General features: G+C 37.4%; 1 protein-coding gene across 1 annotated transcript in view; it reads left to right on the plus strand.

Moving 5' to 3' along the window:
* Window positions 1-21,837, plus strand: part of CCDC141 (coiled-coil domain containing 141) — a 254,579-nt gene that overhangs the window by 154,490 nt on the left and 78,252 nt on the right. The gene's annotated exons all lie outside the window — the stretch shown is intronic.

Genomic DNA, 21,837 nt, shown 5'->3' on the forward strand with positions numbered 1-21,837 from the left:
TGACTCCAGGTCCCGTGCTCTACCCACTGCACCACCTAACTGCCCCAATATCAATAATTTTTCATTGTTCTTGATGGTAGTTCCAGCTTGCTATTCATTGCTTGCCTGCCTGTTATTTTCTCCATGCTGCTCCTGGCTTGATGTGCTTCTGGAACTACTTTCTGCTCTACAATGTCACAAACCCCAGAGAGCCTTCTCTCCCTGCCCTCCCACATTATTTCCTTATTTAACCAGAAAGGGTCCTCTCTGCCCAAGGTCACAGTCAGTAAATGGCATAGCAAGAGATCTTTAATCTTCTCATGATCTCCCATCCTCTCACTATCCTGGCAACCCTCCTCTGGATAGGCTCCAATTTTTCCAAAATCCTTTCTAGAATGTGCTACCATTAAATATAATACTTTAGACATGGTCTGAGCAGAGCATGAGACAGTGTCTTGTATTGGGAATTATCATATCTCCTTTTCTAGAAGCTATGTTTCTATTAATAAGCAACTCCAAAATCTCATTAGCTTTTTGAGTTCCATTTCATACTATGGATTTGAAATCAAGTTCATATTTGAAGACTAAAACTTTTTTTTCAATTTTTCCAAAATTGGGATGTCATCTCTCCTCTTCTTAGATCTTTTGTAAATCATGGGAGCACAGAATACCCATTGCTTCTGTTCAGGATCCCGGTATGTTGTTCTGGACATCAGAACTCTTGAACTCATTGCTCTCTTGCCATTGACTCTTTTGGATTTTAGTTCTCTGATAATTTCTTCTTGTTCTTTCCTTTCTCTTTCAAAGATTTTTCTTCGAAAACAGAAAACAGAAGCAAAATATGAGTTGGGTAGTTCGACCTTTTCTCTACTGTTTGTTACTCACTTTGAGTGATGGGCCTATTTCTCCTTTAATATTCTTGCTCTACAGGTTGTTTTAAAAAAAGCTCAGTCTCAGGGGCAGATAGGTGGCACAGTGGATAAAGCACCGGCCCTGGATTCAGGAGGACCTGAGTTCAAATCCGGCCTCAGACACTTGACACTTACTAGCTGTGTGACCCTGGACAAGACACTTAACCCTCATTGCCCTACCAAAAAAAAAATCTGTCTCTCTCTCTTTCTCTGTCTCTCTTTCTCTTTTAACATTTTTCTCAATTCATTAGCAATCTTAGCTCTTTATGAGCATTAACATTACTGACAATTATCTTTATGCAACTCTCTTTTGAATTAATTGTCAGTTGCTTGCCCTTCTATCTGCTCTGTATGTTCCTCCTAGTTCTATAGCTTTGGTCCTATGATACTTTTAAAAAAGGAACCTGATAGATTTCTTTGTGTATGGTATCATCAGGATTCTTTTGGTCTTCTTGGCTTCTCAATTGTACCTTATTTCATCACTGTCCTGTTGACAAGCTATTTTGTTTGCAAAACTCAGCGTTTAACCCAATACTGACTCTCATATCATAACAGTCCAACAACAAGAGCTTGTCACTTCACTGACAAGCTCTATAAACTTGCATTCAGAATATTCCTTGTAATGACTTCAATTTAGAACCTGTGACTGATGTCAAATATAATCCAAATGAAAGCTAAAACAGACTCATACCTGGTATGATAATAAAAGCTGGCACTTTTTTTTAGTGGTTTAAAGGTTTAAAAAGCACTCTCTACTTATTATCTAATTTTCCCTCCAAACAAACCAAGGTAGTTTACAAATGGGAAAACCAAGTCAGTCAGAGGTAAGTGTTCAAGTTAGGATTTGAACTCAGGTCTTTCTGACTCTAGGTCCACCACTGCCAGTTGTTGTTCAGTTGTGTCTGACTCTTTTTGACCCCATTTGGGGTTTTCTTGGCAAGGACATTGGTCTGGTTTGCCATTTTCTTGTCCAGCTCATTTTACAGTTGAAAAATCTGAGGCAAACAGGGTTAAGTGACTTGCTCAGGGTCACATAGCTAGTTAGTACCTGAGGCCAGATTTGAACTCAGGAAGATGAGTAATCTTGCCTCTAGGTCTGGCACTCTATGCATTACGGCACCACCTAGCCACCTCCTAAAGTATAAATAATTTCTGGTGATGAGTTGATCTCCAGTACAGGCTAATCCCATCATATTCACCTGTGTTAAGCCAATCAGGCGCTAGAGAGTAGCTTACTCTCCCTTGCTGGCAGCTTCATAATTACTCTAAACAACAAATGGTTAATTTTTTTTTTAAGACACAAAGTTTAGTTTGGAAGTCACATTCTAAACCCCATACAGTTTCTATATTTCTGAGGATGTTATGGAAGTATATATGGAGTATAAAAGGGCTTTTGTATGACCCAGTGGTCCCTCTCTTACTGTCTCCTTTGGCCTTTCCTATCTCTAGGACCACCTTTACTTTTATTTGCTCCTCTAGAAGGCCTCCAGTGACTCTCTTTAGTCTTCAGTCTGGGAGGAGGCTGGGTACTGATCTAGTCTTAAGAGAGAAAACAAAGAAATCGAAGGAGATTTCACAAAACAAATGAATGCATAGTTAACTGAAATTTCGTTCTTCCTGAAAGTGCCATTCCCTACCCCATTCCTGATACCAAACACTGCATCTTTTTCTATTTTTCCATGCTGCATTTTTATTTTACCTTGGGACTTTACATGCTAGGCAAATCTGGACAGTTACTTTAATTTTTGCAAAAGAAGCTAAAGGCAGAGTAAAATGGTTACTTGACGAAGGATATATCTTGATGCAAAGGCTAGACTAGAAATAGAAATCCATTAGAAACTGAGTAAAAACCCAAAGCTCATGATAGATATTGTTTTAATTTCCGTGCTTTGCCTGTGTGTAGCTTAATTCTCTTTTGTAAATTGACATATATGCCTTAGGCAATACAGCACAGTACAATAAGACTGGCTTTTGAGACAGGCGTGGGTACTATTTCCCCTCACTAATTGTGGGACACTGGGCAGATGATAGCCCCTTTCTGGGCCTCAGAGGCTTCATCTATAAAATGGGAATAATATTCCATTACCACATTTTGGGTGGTTTAAAAAATATATATATATATATATATAATGTTTATACATATATTTTCATATACACATAATTTAGAAACATAAATATAAGTACATTTCATCTTTCAAATGGATTGTGTGGCAAAAGTTCACTTGTATGTCATTTCACACTTGGAACATTTCCAAAAATATAATGTTATACATATATGGGAGTTGGATCACCAAGCTAGCCAACAAATACCAGTGATTAATAATAATAACCACTTGACTCATCATCATAGGTAGGAAATCTGGCCAAACAAGGAAATGATTCCAAGTTGCAATGACAAGAGAAGTGAGTGATGAGCTTAGAATATGTAGCACAAAGGAAAAAGAGACAACTTTTTAGTTCTATGGAAAGTAGCAATATATGGTGTGATGATTGCTCAGTCTTTGTAATGCAGTAAAGCCTATTAAAAATATCACACTGTTGTTAAGTTTGTTGTCCCTGGAACATTCTGAATGGTAGTATGGCTATCTAAAGACATTAAAAGGGGAGCTGCCCCCCACCTTTCTAAGGATCAAAACCATTTTCATGAGTTTGGGATGGTATTCTTAAGGATGCCACTTTAATCATTGGGACTTTGTACATTTCAAGAATGGCTAGAGATTATTTTGTAGGAGGTTAAGTTCAGCATTGGAAGGTAAGTAGAACTAACTAGCAGATTGTACTACTAATTAATTATGTGACTAAGGACATCAAGTTATCTTTCTAGTTTCAGTGTTACTTCCTCTGAAAAAAAGATGAGAACAAGAATTATTCGCAAATTGTAAAGCTGTGTTGAAGAATAATAAGTGATTATATGATGATATCTTTAATAACAATAATGTCTTAGGCAATTTTTATGTTCATGAAATAAGTTAAATTGCCATGTCCTAGACTATATTGCAGGGCAGAGAGGTAGTTCAGTGGATAGAAAGGTAGGTCTAGAGTCAGGAAGACCTGAGGTCAAACATGGCCTCACACAATACTAGCTATGTGACCCTATTTGCCTCATTTTCCTCATCTGAAAAAATGAGCTGGAGAAGAAAATGGCAAACCACTCCAGTATTCATGTCGAGTACCCCAAATGGGGTCATAAAGAATCAAATGTAATTGAACAACATCCTTTACATAATTATAAACTAAAATAGTTTGAATCAATTTATATTATTCAAAGTTAGTTATGTAAAATATGGTACTTCATATGAGCCCAATGGAAATATGCAGTGAGAATTTGAATAATGTGACCACTTCACAGGATTCTTTATTTGCCCTAATAAGGATCTAACTGCAATTCCATAAAAATGTTGCAGTTTGATATACTAAGAGTCCTTCACTCCTGGATGCTTTTGTCCAGGAGTCTAATAGGAATTAGAAGATTCTTCACAAATCCACAGCCTGGCTGACTTATTCTGTCCCAATGTCATGACCTCCAGGGTATAAATACCCTTACAATTGGTTAGCACTCCTGAATTTAGGCAGCAAGGAACTCAGCATTTGTGCCTCATCCAAGGACATTTGAACTAAAAAAGTGGCTCAGGGCATTTGAATATTTGTCAGGAGGGCTTTGTACTATCACCACCATCATGATCCAATCCTCTTCCTGTATAACTCTATTCCTTTTCTTCAACTCCTGTGTTAATGCTGCTCCGCCCTTGTAATCAAATGGATAATTAACACCTCCTCAAATTGTAACATCATTCCCTACACACTTTCTTTGGGCTTGGCAAAAGCTGTGTGCAAAATCCTTTGCATATCCATCTCCAAAAACAAAATGTCAAATGTCTCATGGTTGCCCTAAGTGATAAAATCACATAAAGTCAAACAAAACTGAAACGCTTCACTAAATAGCTATAGAAAGCAATCTTTGAAAGAGGAATGGATGAAGTGCTTTCCAAAATACTGTAATTTTTAAAAGTTTCTTTTACAATAAAAATAACAATAACAGTAATGGCAGCTAGCATTTTACACAACGCTTTACAATTTGCAAAACACTTTATAAGTATTTCACAATTATCTTCACAAGAACTCTGGAAGGTACATGTATTATTCTCCCCATTTTACACATAAGGAAAACAAGGAAAACAGAAGCAACTTGAACAGGATTACACAGCTAGTAAGTGTGTATGGTTGGATTAGAATTTAGGTCTTCCTAACTCCAGGTCTAGTATTCTATCTGGAATACAACTTAGCTGCCTCTAAGTATGGGAAGAGGGTCTCAGAAATGTACCATGACTTATCACTGAGCAATGGAAAATTAGGTACTTTTATTATTTTTTACCTTCCCCGTCATGATACTTAATAATTCAATAAGCATTTATTAAGCACTTGCTCTGTGCCTGCAGGCCCTTTTCTAAGCAGTGGGGTTACAGTGACATAAATTAAATAGTCCCTAATTTTGAGGAGTTTATTATCCTATAAGAATGAAATGATATGTACACAAATTAGTAAATACAAAGTATTATCAGAAATAAATACAGAGTACTTGGGAGCACACTATTAATTGGGAAAATCAGAAAAAGGGTCTTGTAAGGAGGGGACACTTGATGGAAGCTAGGAACAGAAGAAAGACATTTCCAATTCTTTAAATCAGAGGTCATTAACCTCGGATACACAGATCCCCCAAGGAATCCAAGGATAGATTTCAGAAGATCCATAAACTTCGTTGAGAAAAAAACATAAAACTTTGTTTTCCACTGACTTCTCATTGAACTTAGGTATTTCCTTTAATTATGAATTTTTGAAACATAATTATTCTGAGGAATCCATAGACTTGATCAACCTGCTAAAGGGATCCATCTGTAACACAGAAAAAGTTAAGAATCCTTGCTTTAAATCAAAAACATTAATATGGTATTTTTAAAAATTTGTATAGCCTTTTAGAAAATAAATATTTGTCATTTGCATGTTTCTCTGCCTTTTCTATTTTCCTGTCTAAAAGAAGCTGCCAGTTTTACATAATTTTAATCTATTTTATGTCATTTGGAAGGCATGTAATTCTGTTTTGGTGCATTGAATCACGCTAAATCATTTTAAAATATCCTTGCAATATTATATAATTATGATCAAGTAGATAATTATGTTGAAGTTTCTAAGTGGATATTGCTTTACCATAGATCAGAACTTCAACATTCAACCCTGGCTTCAGGCCCATTCCACCTATCACTCTAAAGCCCTGAGCTTGAAACTAGGTTAAACACTGCCTCAGTACCAATAGGAGGCTTACCCTTGAAGCCTATTGGATCATGGGAAATCATTGATAGAAAATGAGTACTGATTTAGAATGATGTTGTAGGAGTGATGATTTACATAATGGGTACAATAAAGGTTTTTGATCCCTGACCTTACAGACCTCAGAATCTATTTGGCTAGATTGAATGGCCAGACCCAAAGACCTGGTTCAATTAATGGTTCAATAACTGAGTCATTAATGGTTCAATGTCACCTGGGTAAGAGATCTCTCTAGAAGAGTACTCCAGGGATCCTTATTTGACTATGGACTATTTAACCTCATCATCAGTGATTCTGATAAAGTCAGAGATGGGATGCTTAACAAATTTACACAGTTGGGAGGGAGGGAAAACTAAAACATTAGATAAAAAAATCAGGATCCAGAAAAAAGATTTGAAAATCTAGAAAATGTAATTGAATTTAATAAGATAAAAAATAATAAAGGTGACTGTAACATATTAGATTCACAGAATCAAATCCATAAATACAACATGGGAGAGGGATGACTATATAGTTCATCTGAAAAAAATCTTGAGGTTCTTACTGTTTTCAGTCATTTCTGTCTCTTCATGATCCCATTTGGGGTTTCTTGACAAAGATACTAGAGTTATTTGCCATTTTCTTCTCCATTTCATCTTACATATGAGGAAACTGAGGCAAACAGAGTTAAGTGCCTTGCCTAGGGTCATACAGCTAGTAAGTGTCTGAGATCAAATATGTATTCAGGTGGTCCTGACTCCAGGTCAGGTGCTCTATTTATTTTACTACCTACCTTGTGGTATTGGTGAATTATTAAAAAATAATAATAAATAAAAATTCAATATGAATCAACAGCATGATACTTGGATAACTCTGGGATTGAAAAGATGTAGTTCCTCCTTCCAAAGGAACAGGTTATAACTTATTTATTTATGCTTTCTCATCCTGTGCAACTCTTCTTCAGGTTCTTCCTAAATCACCCACTGGGGGCCCTCTATCCAGTGTTCTGGGGCATCCTTCCAGGTCTCTAGATATTGTATAAGTAGCAATGGATCATGTGAGCTGTCAACACTTATCCCTTACTCTCATATCACTGATTCATATCCATTCCTGGTGGTATATTTTCCCAATAATATATTTTATGCTGATTTTACTGAATAATTCTTTGTTAGTAATATGGTATAGGTTGCTAATGCTCACCATGCATTTCTCCATTGTCCTTCTGGATGGACAATTTTTTAGGGTGTAGTCTCCTATACTTTGTAGTCATACAGCATCACCAGAGAGATGCAGATGCTAAATATATGGTCCTTTGTTTCAATCCCATAAACATTTATTAAGCTCTTCCTATGTGCCAGGCATTATACTAGACATTGGGGATAAAATTAATAAAAATAAAGATATTCCCTGCCCTCAAGGAGCTTACAGTGTAATAGGGGAAAACAATACACAAAAGGAGGCAGGAAAGGATGAGGGCATCTTGTTCCATCGTGTGTAAACCATATATAGCAGTAGATGCAGAGTAGAGTAAGCCAAAAATTCCAGTTTCTGTACTTCTGTGAAGGAGGACATTGGAGGAGTTTGGTGTTCCATATTCTAGCCCTCCAATTAGAGAGGTGGTTTCAGTCAAAGCTTTGAGTTAGTATTCAAAAAAAACATGGTGGGCCAAATGCTAAAGATAGGCATATCAGAGATCTTGGCCATGTGACTGCCAACAAAGATGGTATGGCAACAGTGTTTATCAAAGATTCTCTAATTGCACTTTCAGGACAATGTCTTATCATTGGTCATACTATGGTGGTCCATAAAGAAGTCGATGACTTGAACAAAAGGGGAGAATGTAGAGAATGAAAAGACAAGAAATGCTGCACCTCACCTAGTTTGTGGCATAATTGGGATTGCTAAATTATCCAGTTCCCTCAGATGGAGCTTAGGTACTTAGAAACACAAATATGTTATTGATTACATGTAGAAACATATTTGAAAAGACCATTAAACACTAAAAATAAGTTAAAAATATTTCAGGGAGAAGCTCGGGATCATAAAAAGTACTCCACATTTTCCCAGATGTAATCCAGCCCACTTTTCTCCTCTTGTTCAATTCTAGACTCAGTTCAATATTAATTTACAGTTTATCTCTAAGATGCATACACACACAAATACACACAAATATATTTTATTAGTATACCTATCTATATCTATCGCTATATATACACACTAATATTATGGGCTTTCCATACTGAAAAGTATAGTTTGGCTACAGCCTCTTGGTTTTAAGATGTACATATTTGATCAAACTTGTGGATGATTGGGTATCTTATATAATAGGCTCTGTGATGCTCTGGGGCTCGTGGCAATCCAAATATCATCTGCCAACAGAAATATCATGAGGATTTTGTCAGCTACATAGGGAATCACTTCTCCATTTGGGCTCCATGCTAGACCTTCTTCATGACAGTACATCTATCTTTAGCTTCACTACTTAATGCCTCATTTGATATGAATGATCACAGAGTCATGGACCATGTATTTCTCTTGTTTCATCTTTCAGTGAACCTTGTATGATTTCCAAAAATGCAAGAGAGAGACTTTGCTGGTGGTGAGCTTTTTAGTTGACATGATAGAATTACTTTTGATAGTTGACAAATAAATAATAAGCACAGTAAGTTCTCGTATTCATCGCTTTTCAAGCAATTCAGTTGAGAAGCATTATAGTGTAGTGGACAGAATGCTAAACTTGCAGTTAGGAGGACCTTTGTTCAAATCTACCTCAGACACTTACTAACTGTGGGACAATCAGCAAAATACTTATCTCCTATGAACCTCACTTTCCTCATCTGTAAAATGATGGGAATTGTATCTACTTCACAATATTGTGTCTCAAATGAGATAATGCATAAAAGTGTTTTGCAAACCTCCAAGTGCTACATAATTTTCCGTTATTATTATTCATATTAATAATGAGGTTATCATAAAGATGTTGACTTTGTTTTTATTTTTATTGTTCAGTCATGTCCAACTCTTCGTGACCCCAGTTTGGAGTTTTCTTGGCAAAGATACTAGAGTCGTTAGTCATTTCCTTCTCCAGCTCATTTTGCAGATGAGGAAACTGAGGCAAACAGGTGAAGTGACTTCCCTGGGGTCACACAGATATTAAGTGACTGAGGCCAGATTTGAACTCAGGAAGCTGTCTTTCTGACCCCAGGCCTGGCCCTCTGTACACTATGGCGCCACCTAGCTGCCCAGAATAAACAAAATATAGGTAGGATAAATTGAGGGTTGTCTCAGAGGAAAGGCACTAAGATTAAGAAGGGCTAAGAAATATTTTTTGAAGAAGGTAGCACTTTAGCTGACACTTGGAGGATGCTACGGAATCCAGGAGGTGGAGCTGAGGAGGGAAAGAGTTCTAGACATGGGACCCAGGCAGTGAAAATGCATGGAGTCAGAGGATGGAGTGTCTTGTGCAAGGAACATCAAAGCCAGTGTCCCTGGATTAAAGAATAAACTGTGGGAATATTGGAAAGGCAAGCACATAGGCCAGCACATTCTCTCAAGCACCATAATAATGTCTATGATTTTTCCAAACATTTGGTATGCTGCCCTTTGGTAAATATCTTGAGAATCACACCCTCAATGCCCTCAAAAATGTGTTGAATTTAGCTTGGACTTTGACTTCTTCTATACTTGGGTCTAGTCCAAATGTTCTTTATATCCCTATTTTTTAGTGCCACTATTACTTACTTTTACAAAATATTGGGGATTGTGATACTGGAGGGCAAACATTGTGGCTCCCAAACTATGATAGACAGAAAGATGTGTTGTTGAAGATGTTATCAGTTTCTCATCTATTTCCTCTTTCAATTTCCTTCTTATATAATCAGGATGACTTGGCTTAATTATGTCTTTCACCAAGCTTTCTGTAAATATTCTTAGGAAATAGTGACTCCATTTGTTGATGTCTCCTCATTTATCTACTTCCCATTTTCATTCATCAGAAACTAGTTTAAATTGTTCAGGGTGGAGTTGTTTCAGCTTCATAGCATATCTTGTTTTCATTTTATTAGTTCTTCTAATTTGTATTTTATTTTTATCTTTTTTTCTGACAAGTTTTACTGCACACAAGGTGACTTGGAAGTGACTCCTATATCAGGTTTTCCCTTCCCTTCCCTTCCCTTCCCTTCCCTTCCCTTCCCTTCCCTTCCCTTCCCTTCCCTTCCCTTCCCTTCCCTTCCCTTCCCTTCCCTTCCCTTCCCTTCCCTTCCCTTCCCTTCCCTTCCCTTCCCTTCCCTTCCCTTCCCTTCCCTTCCCTTCCCTTCCCTTCCCTTCCCTTCCCTTCCCTTCCCTTCCCTTCCCTTCCCTTCCCTTCCCTTCCCTTCCCTTCCCTTCCCTTCCCTTCCCTTCCCTTCCCTTCCCTTCCCTTCCCTTCCCTTCCCTTCCCTTCCCTTCCCTTCCCTTCCTTACCCTACCCTACCCTACCCTACCCTTCCATTCATGATGATGTTTTTATGTTTGAGTGCTACAAGACAATTCATAAAATGATATTTCCTGTTGCTTTTTAGGACATGATAAAGCCAATTCTACCAACTTTTTTTATTTGTTTGTCCATAAGCCATCCTTCTATTTGGTTACAATGTCCTGTTCTTGATTCATTTATAGTGAAAATGTCAATATTTAAATGATTCCATTCCTTAAGTAATATGTCAATTAATGGGTCACTAGACAAGAATCTTACCTTAAGAACACCAATAGTTAAGTTAAATTTTATAGATTATCTTAATACGGCATGATCCTTAGCACCCTTTGTCTTGTTTCTCCTTTCCTCTACCACCATTTATGCAGGCACAGAAGGGGGTACACGAGATTGAGGACCATTTGTTATTTGTCCTTATTTTATGAGTGGACTTGGCCAAAGAATTGATCTCCAAGTGATGATCTTCTCTGTGCTTAGACAATCTGGTCCTCAGGAAGTGAAACTGTTTAGTCCTAAATTCTCATGAAATGTTCATCTGAAGGATATCAAAACTTCATGCTTTTTATTATACCCTCAAGCTATTTTAAAAGTACTTTAAATATTATGTTAAAAAGTAATTAATATAATAATATACATAGTTTACATAGTTATAGGTGAATATTGACATATTGATGGTCTCAAATGTCTAGAAAGTGCTTAATTAATAGCTATATTAATTATTAACTTAGGAAGGGAGTGATATGTAATCATATTTTCAAATGTGCTTTTTTGTTGGTCAGAGAAACATGTCAATTTGATTCACAGTCTTGTGGCTTTTTTTAGGGCTTTATTCTCTCTGACAAGGACAAGTGACTCAATGTTGATGGTGTAATATTTACTTGTTGCACTCCCAAAATGAATCTGAAAATTTATATTCTTATTCCTATGAAGAGGTCGATATGATTACTTTTACTTAATTGAATGCCTTCATGATCTTGCTCAAAAGCATAAAGTGACCTTTGATGTGAGAAAACTATAGCACAAAGAAATTGTGACTTGGTCAGAGATCATGAGAGCCAAAAAAGATCCCAGAGATCACCCATCCCAACTCTTTCATTTTACAGATGAGAAAACTGAGTTTGAGATATGGAAGTGTAACGCATAAGGTCTTGAAACCAGTTAGTTAATGGCAGGACTAGGACTAAAACCCAAGTCTTCCACAATCACAGTCCAGACCTCTTTCATTACTTTTGGAAAGTTTTCTTTTCCAGTTCCCTGAAATATACTCATCACATTATTTTCTTTTATTTTTGTGGGAGGTCTGAGGTATTCTGAGGTTTCCTCTCCTTGATCTGCCCATCAAGTCTGTCATTTTCATCTAACTTTTCTTAATCTTTTTTTATTTTTGCAGATGAATTATTTTATTAGTTTGATTAGTTCATTTATTCCATATTGACTGTGTCATACAATTTTGTCCTCCATTGTATTACTTTTGCTCTTAATTACTTCCATTAATATTTTTGTATTCCTCATGTAGATTTCCACATTCATAAGTTTCATTATAATATTTTCCTAAGATTCCTTAACTGTCCCCCCCCCATGACCTTTACTCCCCTAATTCCTCTCACAGTTTCTTTCTTGGGAGATAAGATTTCATTTTTTCCTTTAATTCTTTGAGTATGTCTATTTTCCATTTATTTTTTGCAACTTCTTTTGTTGTTTCTAATGAACATTCTGATATTTGAAGATATTTTTCTTCTATTTTCCTTCCGTATTCTCTTACACTATATATTTTTATAGTATCTAGACTCTTCAATTTTCTTATTTTCTCAAGATAAATTCCAGCAGTATTGTTTCTTTTCATTTTAAATTTTAAATGTGTGTGTGTGTGTGTGTGTGTGTGTGTGTGAGTGAGAGAGAGAGAGAGATCATAAGAAGGTAACCTAACTTTTAACCTCTCATTCTACCATCTTTCCTGAAGTCCCAATACCTTTCCTGGGAGACACATCAAGTCTCTAACAGGATGTGAGCTAATGTCATTGGCTTCTGTTCATACAGTTCTTGCAAACCTCAAAAGATCAGTGACATATTGAAACTATTTATCCCAATTTAAGCATCATAGAGTTTCATAAAATCGTAGAATATTAAAGTTGGAGAGGCCCTCAGAAATGAAGTAAAACTTATTTGCTAAGAATTATTAACATATGTAAAGGTTATATGATTTTGAGCTGTATGGAACCTTAGAAATCACTTATTCCCATTGTCTTATTTTAAAGGTGAGCAGACTGGAGTTCAGTGAGTCAAGGTCATAAAAGGAATAAGTAGCTTTATCATACGTCCAGACTTCATGAGATCCATGGGATCAAGTTGGGCCCTTTTCCTATCAGTGTAAATCTCAACCCCTACTCATGATTTCCTGTCCTGTTTTATTCTTGTCTATGTCCTTCTAAGAATGTTCCATAGAAGCAATATCCAATACTTTAAAGGTCTTCTATTCTCTCTTTAGATACAGGGTATCCCAGAAGTCTTAGTATCATTTTAAGCTATTAAAGCCTCAAATAGCATTCAGATTTTGGGGACACTCTGCATTTCATGAATACCAGTATTTCCAGATACCTGAGCTACCTATCTGTTGTCTCTACCTCTCAATGTCAGCCTCCTTTCCAAGTCATGCTTCTCCTTGATGTTTATATATATATATATATGTATGTATGTATATGTATATATATGTATATATATGTATGTATGTATATATATGTTTGTGTGCATATATATGTATTGTATATCTATGTATGTATGTATATATATGTATTTATGTATTTATGTATGTCTGGGTCTGTGTAATATGCCTAATTAGATCCACTATGCCTCCAAAAAATCCTGTTCTACTGTGATGTGACCTTGATCTTGGGTTTCTAAATGCTATGGCACCAGAGCTTAATCTCTCACAGGTTCTACAAAACTGGAAAGACTTTGAGTTCAGTATAGGCAATAGACAATCCTCAGCCTGAGAGCCTAGATAGCTAAGTTTGGAGAGACTTATCACCAATAGGCTGGCAACTAAAGGATGAATTCTTTGGTCATAGCAAACTATGACATAAATAGGTAGCTTAGTTTCATTTTTAAAAGAGAGAAGTAATTCTTTTTGAAAAGCCAAAATTTATTATAAATAGTTGTGTGTCAGAGTTCAGTCCATTAGAAATCCTTAATTATCATGCCAGTCAACAGAGAGGTGAGTAACTCTTACAACTCTCTCTGCCTGACTTCTCCATCATGCTCCAGAAATCTAATCATTGGGATTCCCTCATCATTTTATCAGCCATGGTACTCTGTCTCATCACTATCCTCTGCTTCTCTGATTGGAGAATGGAGTCATGCACTACAAACCTCCATTTAAGGAGTGATCTCAGCTCAGACATCTCATTTCTCACATGCCTTTGGAATTTCTCTGACTGACTTCACCCTGCCTGTCTAGTAACTCCCCCCCACCCCAATCTCTACTCCCATTTTCAGTTTCCTTTTGTGTTTTCTCTTCCCTCATTATATTATAAGGTCCTTTAGGATAGGAACAGTCTTTCTTCTTTGTGTTTTTATTCCCAAGGCTTAGCACAGTGCTTGGCACATAGTAGGTGCTTGATAAATGTTTATTGACTGAATTATTGACAACTTGCTAGTTCCACTCTCACCTACTCAAAGCTGTTTTCATATTGACTAAATAATAAGTTCACTGGTGGAAGATATTTAAGGTGAAGAAAGTATAACAATCCCTAATGTGAATGGGAAAGGGTGTTGCCTCAGAAAAACTGGGATCTAAGAAAGATCCTAGTTTGGAAAGGTCAACATCACCTGATGCATCCTGGGCCATCACTAGTTATTTTGACTTTTTTGTCTTGCTGATGAACTTTGATGACTCTGGAGGAGAGATTGAGGCTAACACCTTTGCAGTGCTCTGCCTCACTTAAATCCAATTAATCCACAAACCATCACCCTTGTGATATCATTAGTCCTCTTCAAGAATTAATTATGAACAACAACTTTGAGGGAAAGACCTATGAATCAGGAAAAAGGATCTCTGGTTAAAGAACAGAAATAACCATTGGAGATCATCTCCAACCTCCTCATTTTATAGTTGCAGAAGCTGAGAAGAGAGGAGTTTAGTGACTTTTCCAAACTGAGTACAAATTAAAGTAGGGTCGTAATATTAGACATTCAGAGCTGGAAGGGATCTTGGAGACAAAATTGTTGGATCCTCTCATTTTACAATTGAAGAAACTGAAACCTGGAGGAATGAGGTGACTTGTCCAGGTCACACTGGTGATACATGACAATAAAGGGATTTGAACCTGGTTCATCTAACCCCATATTCATTGGTTTTCCTGTTGCACATCAAGATAATAGGTGGAAGGGTTGAAATTTAGCAGAGAAAGAGCATTGGTCCTGGTGGCAGAAGGTTTGAGTTCAGATTTCATCCATAGTGTCAACTACTTGTGAGACTTTGCATAAGTCATTTACCTTACTTGGACTTCACTTTCCTCATGTAAAATGAGAGACTTGGATTAGACGGTTTCTCAGGTTCCTTTATCTATGATTCTACAATCTCAGAACTCTAAATTCAACAAATAATACAGGAGAAATGAGCACATGTGTTTAAAATACTTTAGCTTTGTAGCGGGGAGGGGTTCAGTGGGGTGGAGGAGAAATAACCTTTTTTCTGATGATGGAAGGAAATGAGAGGTCTTGGATGATCTGATACCTAAATTATATATTTTTCACTTTACTTCTTTCATATTTCTTTCTTTTATTACAATTTTATTATACAAAATTATTAATATGATAATGTTTTATGTAATTGCACAGGTATAATCTATATCTCATTGCTTATTACCTCAGGGAGGGGAGAGGGCAGGGAGGGAAGGAGGAATAGAATTTGGAACTCAAAACTTTAAATAAAAATGCTTATTCTCAAAAAAGAAGGCCGAGGAGGAAGAGGAGGAGGAGGAGGAGGAGGAGGAGGAGGAGGAGGAGGAAGAGATACCTATATTATATAGCAATGCAAAAAAGGACAATAGCTGGGTCCCTGGGAGTGATAGCAGCAAACCACTGATTAGGGAAGACATTTTCCTCATTTCCAAAATGAAACCTGGCCATAAGACAGAGAAGAAAAATGTGATCAGCTCATGCTTTCTGATGAGATGGAGTAAGTTGTCAAGTGCTTACCATCTGGTACAGCTCCTAATCCAGATGGGCTGCCAATAGTAATTTATGAAACATTTGAAAGGAACTTACTATTCTACAGAATGATGCCTTAGAAGACATTATCATTACATTTCCCTCCCCTCCCCCAGTCCAGATTAGGGACAGATCCAGATAGGGGAGCTAGCTTGCTTATTGGAAATGTAAGTCTATGTTTTAGACTGAAGCCAATAAAACCCAGCTCTTTGGAAAACATTTTAATCCATTTCTTCCCTTTTTCTCTCCCCTGTTCCCCACAAAGAATAGTAAGGGAGGAAATGTCCCTTTTTGGTCTTCCTAGCTCATGACTAGCTCCTCACAGTTTGAAGTTCATGAGTGTCTGAGAGGAGGAGTGAAAAAGTCACCAGAAACTTCAGAAATAAGCAGAGATTTCCATCATATCTTCACTGAATAGGAAGTACACCTTCCCTTGACTCAGCTCTCCCTTGACAAGAGCCAGAGGCAACCATCCATCCTCACTATCTGAATAGTCAGTCTGCAGCCTGAATGTCCACATCAAGTACCTTTTGGATATACACTGATATATGCTGGAAATAGACGCTGCAAATATCTCTCAAATGGTGGTGTATGAGAGACCTCTAATGGTGTTTTTGCACTCTGCTGCTCTAATTAGGCTAATTGCAGGGACTGTGAGAGACAGAGCAATCTATATTCTTCCATTTTTCCCTCCAGGGGAGCTACTATCAAACAAATAACAAAAAGGTATAATTTGGTTCAGTCAATTAAAGACAGGTAGCAGCCACGCTAGAAAAACAGAAATAGGGAAATGAAGATTATTTTAGACCTTGATCCAATTGCCATGGGGTAAGTGGCAAGGTACCCTCTTTCACTGCTGCCCTGCACTTTTTTTCACCTCCTCCTTTTCCCATTTCTGGTTCTGTCACACGCCAAGAATAGCTGTAAAAAGAAGGAGGGGGATGAAATGGTTTCTCTGTGGTTCGGAGAATTTATCTTCTAACTTACTAGTCACAATTCATCCATATTCGAACTACCCTCAGTGAATGACATACTATCTTCTTGACCAAATCAAGTTATTCTCTATTTCAAACCATGGTAGGGCATGTTTAAAGATTGATTTTTATGTTATTCATAGTCAAAATATGTTCAGGAGAGGAGAAGAAGAGTGACTATCTTACAGGGATGCACACACATGCACACACATACAGAAACACACTTCTTTTTTGATAGAAAAAAACAGCACATCAACTTTCATTCTAGGGGATGGGAGAGGGAGGGAGAAAAATTTGAAATTGGAAATCTTAAACAAATGTTGAGAACTAAAATAAATAAATACAATTCAAAAAAAAAGAAGAAAAAACAGCATATCAACTTTCAAAGGTTATGGTAAATGTTCTGAATTGAAGGCAATGGCCTCAAAGAAAGGTAATTGGTGTCAAAAGAACATGCTCAGGGGGCAGCTAGGTGGTGCAGTAGATAGAGCACCAGCCCTGGATTCAGGAGGACCTGAGTTCAAATCCGAGCTCAGACACTCGACACTTACTAGCTCTGTGACCCTGGGCAAGTCACTTAACCCTCATTGCCACTCCCCCCCAAAAAAGAGAAATAAATAACATGCTCAACCAATTTAATCCTATATTTAATTGTTCTCTAACAGTTGGCTTAATCCCTGCTACCTACAAACATTTCCATGCCTCCTTCATCCTTTAAAAAATTCACTTAATCCTGCCATCCCCACCAGCTACAGTCCTATATCTCCTCTCTTTCTTGGCTAAACTTCCTCATCTCTCCTCTCTCTCTCTCTCTCTCTCTCTCTCTCTCTCTCTCTCTCTCTCTCTCTCTCTCTCTCTCTCTCTCCTCCAGTTCCACCCTTTTCTTTTTCTTCTTAATCATACGTAATCTAGCTTCTGATCTCATCACTCAACTAAAATTGTTCTCCAAAGTCATCAAAGGTTTCTTAATTGGCAAATCTGATGGCCTTTTCTTAATCTTTATCCCTCTTGACCTCTTTGTACCATTTGACACTATTGATCACCTCCTTCTAGATATTATCTCCTTGCTAGGCCCTCACTCTATCTGCTGGTATTTCACCCAGGTCACACCCATAAAACATGTGTGATCCCCAAGATTCTGTCAAGAGCCCTTTTCTCTTCTTTCTCTATACTTCTTACTTGACAATCTCATTGGCTCCCAAGGGTTAAATTATCATCTCTATAGAGATGATTTCTAGTTCTGTATAACCAAACCTAGTCTCTCTTCTCAACCTAGTCTTCAGTCTCACTTCTCCAACTGCCTTTTAGATATCTTCAGCTGAATATTCTGTAGGCATCTCAAGTTCAACATTTCCAAAACAAGTCTTTATCCCCGCCCCCCCCCAACCCTCCTGTCTTCCACATTTCTGGATTATCACCACCCTCCTACTTGCTGAGGCTTACAACCTTGCTATCTTCTTTGACTCCTCTCTTGCATTCACTCCACATATCTAATCTGTTTTTTTTAAATTTCTATCTTCACAGAATCTTTTCTGTATGCCCCTTCTCTTCACATACAACTAACTCTTTGGTTGAGCAAGTAGGTGGCTGGGCCTGGAGTCAGAAAGACTCATCTTCCTGAGTTCAAATCTGGCCTCAGACACCAGCTATGTGACCTTGGGCAAATCACTTAATCCTGTTTCCCTCAGTTTCCTCAGCTATAAAATGAGCTGGAGAAGAAAATTGCAAACCACTCCAGTATTTTTGCCAAGAAAACTCCAAGCGGGATCAGGAAGTGTCAGACACAACTGAAACGACTCAACAATTGCTCTGGAGGAGGCTCTCATTACACCTGTATTATTGTGAAACCTTTCCACTTGGTCTCCCCTCCTCAAGTCTCTTTTTACCCTAATTCATCCTCCGTTTATCTGCTGAAGTGATTTTTCTAAAGCATAGGTTAGACCTTGTCCCTCCCTAATCAATGAACTCCAATGATCTCTATATTACCTCCAGGATAAAACAGAATATCCTCTTTTTAGCATTTGGAGTCGTTCATAGCCTGACCTCCTTCCTACCTTTCCAGTCTTCTTTTATTTTTCTCCCTTTCATATACTCTGTGATCCAGCAACATCGACTTTCTTGCTGTTCCTCAAAAATGACACTTTCCCACCTTTGCCTTTTAATTTCCTGTGTTTCTTTCCAGAAAGCTCAGATCCCACTTTCTGTAAGAGGTCTTTCCCTCCCCCTCTCCCTACTAGTGCCTTTCCTGTGGAAACACCTCCCATTTCCACTGTACACACATAATCATTTGCATATTTTCACCCACATTAGAACCCGGAGTCTTTTTTTTAGAGCAGAAACATGGTTTTGTCTTTTTTTTTTTTTAATCCACAGCACTTACCACAGTGCATAGCACATATGTACTTAATAGATGCCACAACTAGGTGGTGCAGTGGATACAGAGCTAGGCCTGGAGTAAAAGACCTCAGTAAAAAACAAGCCTCAGATAGTTACATAGCTGTGTGACTCCAGGCAAGTCACTTAATCACTCTCTGCCTCAGTTTCTTAAACTGTAAAATTGGGATAATAATAGCACCTACCTCCCAAGGTTGTTGTGAGGATCAAACGAGATTATATTTGTAAAGTACTGTGCCTAGCACATAGTAGGTGCTTAATAAATTATCCACCCCTTTTTTTTGGTGGGGCAATGAGGGTTAAGTGACTTGCCCAGGGTCACACAGCTAGTAAAATGTCAAGTGTCTGAGGCTGGATTTGAGCTCAGGTCCTCCTGAATCCAAGGCCAGTGCTTTATCCACTGTGCCACCTAGCTGTTCCACCTCTTTCTTATTATTAAGGATGTTAGTGATGGTAATCATTTCACAGACAAATGAATTTTCAAATTTTTCCAGGGCTCAAGGAAGGGTTTTTAATTATTTTTATTTTTTTAAGTATAGTGAAAACTTAAACATGTTTATTTGTGGGCATTGAAGAAAGGGCCAGGAGTGTGCTAGAACCAGCTCCAAGGGCCTTGTGAGAGCCCACTGTCAAAACTTCAATATCAGCATTCATCCCTACAAATTGGCGCTTGATTTATTGGTTTGTTGATTGTCTCTAGACTTAAGAAAATATTCATAATGCAGGTTAAACCTAAAAGTGTTTGTGCATACATTCCCCGCCAAAGATAGCCTAGTTGTTAAATATTCACCAGCATACCCCTCTTGTTCAATAAACATTGCTTGAGTTTAGCAGGAGTGCAGTAAAAGGCTCAGGGAATGAAGTTGTCACCAGACTAGAGACCTTGTGGCTGTAAGCTAATCATAGCAACAATCATAGTTATATTTATAAAGCACCTTAAGGTTTTCAAAGTGTTTTACATCCATCGTCTCATGTGGGCTTCACAACCCTGGGAAAAACCCAGTAAAGAAGAGAGATGGAATATGAAGGAAAAAGGAGGCATGATTGTTTCAAAAAGATCAGGACATGGGACTTAGGGTACAGGTGGAAGGGTTGGCTTTGGCAAAGAGAGAGGGTTGCCTCTTTTACTGAGACTAGAAAGGAAGAGAAGAGAGAAATTAGAGGAACAGTGGAACAGATAGATAATAGGTTGTTTTGGAGTCAGGCCTAACAAATTTTTAGGTGTCCTTTTCAGCATACAAAAGCCTTTTCAATCTAATCAACATTTTAAAGGTTGATTGACAAAGTACAGTATATTTAGAGGAGGTCAACCAAGATGGCAGGCAGTATAGAAACCATGACTTAATTGAGAAAATCATTAAAAAGATTGTTAATATGGAGAACTGTCCATGAGAAGAGAAACAAGAAAGAGCATCTTGTTGCTCCAGAGAGTTGAGTTTGAATGAATGCACAGAAGATACAGGGAGGCAGGTTTTCACCTAAACCTACAAAATAACTTTTTCAAACCTAAAGTTGTTTAGTAATGGAATGGACATGAGGTAATGAGTCCCCCATTTCTGGACCATGCAAACATTGGCTACATGGCTACTTGTTAGGGATGTTGTAGAAAGGATTTCTCCATTGAGAAGATGAACTCAATCACCAATAAGATGCTGAAGAACCTACTTGAAGAGTTTATGATAAATACAAGTTTATGATAAACATAATAGTGGTGGTGCCACTAACTATTGTATAAAATCATTCCCCTCAAATTGAGTCCTTTTGTAAGTACCTTTCATTTTTTTTTCTGTGATACCCTGCAGTTTCTGTATTAATCCCAAAGGATGGTACGTCTCAGGAATAAAATTTATTAGCCCCCCTCCCTCTTTTAATTCCACTAGTTAGAACATCAGCTGCACTATAGAAAACATTTATGTTCCAGCCACTTTTCATAATCCCAGGGGAAAATTCTCAAATGACTGATGTTTCTTTGTCTATTTCAGAACTCTCATTTTCATTCCTATCAGTGCCTGCCCTCATTTTATTACTGATTAAATTCATTTTTTACAGAGGCATAAATTAATTATTAGAAGTAAAAGCAATGAAAAATCTGTAACTCTTGGCAAGATTTTTTTTTAGCTTGAAGTAATCAAATTCAAGAGTTGTAATCTTATTCTTTATTAGTGTCTGAAAGAATCGACTGATAGTATAGAAATGTTAAAATATAAAGTATAGAAATGTTAAAATAGTGACCTAGCCTGTGCTCTCAAAACAGGACACTGCAATGAAATAAAATCTGGAATTACAAAAATAAACTGTATTTACCTGAAAAGTTCCACAAAATAAATTGCATAAATACTTTATGCATCCATTTGATCACTTTGAGTTCTTATCAGGAAGCAATTGAGGCTGGTTAGGAAGCTTATTAAAAGAACTGAAAACATTAGGGTCGGGGAAAGCAAAATTTAGGTTCATTTTTTTAAATACCCTGTCTCTATAACTCTCCCAGGTTAACTAACTGTCCAGGAATTTGTTCATTCAAGACTCCACTGTGCATAGTGATACCTAATTGCTGGTGATTGCTCATTTGTCATCCAAAGAAGCTAGTCTTGAGTACTAT

Source organism: Dromiciops gliroides, chromosome 3 (genome assembly GCF_019393635.1).
Source record: "Dromiciops gliroides isolate mDroGli1 chromosome 3, mDroGli1.pri, whole genome shotgun sequence".
Lineage (NCBI taxonomy): Eukaryota > Metazoa > Chordata > Mammalia > Microbiotheria > Microbiotheriidae > Dromiciops > Dromiciops gliroides.